The sequence below is a fragment of the Mesoplodon densirostris genome, chromosome 4 (genome assembly GCF_025265405.1).
Source record: "Mesoplodon densirostris isolate mMesDen1 chromosome 4, mMesDen1 primary haplotype, whole genome shotgun sequence".
Lineage (NCBI taxonomy): Eukaryota > Metazoa > Chordata > Mammalia > Artiodactyla > Ziphiidae > Mesoplodon > Mesoplodon densirostris.
In genome coordinates, this window is record NC_082664.1 from 147,140,781 (window position 1) to 147,142,421 (window position 1,641).

The 1,641-nt window shown below is 44.9% G+C and overlaps 1 non-coding gene across 1 annotated transcript; it reads left to right on the forward strand.

The window, feature by feature from the left end:
* Positions 1-1,316: 1,316 nt before the first annotated feature.
* TRNAV-UAC (transfer RNA valine (anticodon UAC)) lies at positions 1,317-1,390 on the forward strand. The gene has a single exon. It is a non-coding gene; the product is annotated as a tRNA-Val (tRNA).
* The last annotated feature ends 251 nt before the right edge of the window (positions 1,391-1,641 follow it).

Below are 1,641 nucleotides of genomic sequence, written 5' to 3' on the forward strand. Positions count from 1 at the left end.
GGTTTGTTAGTCAGACAGACCTAGGTTTGAATCCCAAGTAGGTTGTTCACCTGCTGAGTTCCCTTAGACAAGATGCTTGATCTGCCCAAGACTCAGTTTTCTCGCCTGTACCTGCTTCCTGGGCCAATGCAGGCATGAAATGTAGTAGTATAAATGAAACCTTTAATAAACAGTAGCTTGCAAAAGTAGTGATGTCTAACTAGGAAATAAAGAGTACTTGAGGGTGGTTGTTTAGAGGGCTGGAGGTGGGGTGTACAAAGAAATATGGGAAAAGAAAGCCCCTTTCCATCTATCAGAGTTTCTTTGGCGGGGGCACACCCTGTGGCATGCAGGATCTTTGTTCCCCGACCAGGGATCAAACCCATGCCCCCTGCACTGGGGAGCACAGGAGCCTTAACCACTGGATCACCAGGCAAGTCCCTATCAGAGTTTTCTAGGGCAATATCTGGACCAGTTTTTCGTGTATCCCATGGCCCCAGCTGTGATGTGGGCTGGGAGAGAGGAGCATCTTATTGACCCCAGCAGTAGCTGCCTGGTGAGATGCAGCAGTGGATCAGGTGCAAAACAGCTGCCCTGCATCAACCAGCCCTGTTCAGTCGATCTGGGCTCTACTTCTTCCCACCCTTGTCTTCCCAAAGCTGAGTGTGCTGTTGAAGAGATTAGCTTTCTAATTAAAGAAGGACCAGGGCTTCCCTGATGGCGCAGTGGTTGAGAGTCCGCCTGCTGATGCAGGGGACACGGGTTCATGCCCAGGTCCGGGAAGATCCCACATGCCGCTCCCACATGCCGCGGAGCGGCTGGGCCCGTGAGCCATGGCTACTGAGCCTGCGCGTCCGGAGCCTGTGCTCCGCAACGGGAGAAGCCACAACAGTGGGAGGCCCGTGTACAAAAAAAAAAAAAAAAGAAGGACCAGCCTTCATATATAAATACGTTGTTTGAAGAAATAACAATCATCATAGCTTTTCTAGAGGACAATCTGGCAGCATGTATCAGAAGCCTTAAAAACACACAGACACTTTCATCCAACAGTCCACAGTGAGGAATTTATCCTAAGAAAATAACAGAACAAGTGAATAAAGATGGATTTTTATTGCTCATAATGAAAAATTGAAAACCTAAATGTCTAGACATAGGGGATTAAACAAACTATAGAATGCTTCATTTATCCAACTATATCTAGACATGAAAGGATGTCAATGGTCCACTGAAAAGTTATATGGAAAAGAGCAATATGTATATAAAAGTGTAGATAGATAGATGATAGATGGATAGGTAGATCTCCTATGATCTCATTGTTGAAAAAGTATATAGGGAATTCCCTGGTGGTCCAGTGGTTAGAGACTCTGCACTTACACTGCCAAGGTCCCAGGTTCAATCCCTGGTTGGGGAAGATCCCACAGGCCGCACTGCATGGCCAAAAAAAACAAACTTATGAAAATATATGCCTTATATATGTTTTGACATCGCAAAAGGATAAATGCCAGAATATTAGCAGTTATTTCCTCCAGGTGGTGGGAATATGATTTTTTGTTTGTTTGTGCAAAGAACATGATTAAGTAATAAAAGCCAAAGTTATTTAACTGTGTCTTTTTTTTTTTTTATTTTTTTTTTGCGGTACGCGGGCCTCTCACTGTTGTGGCC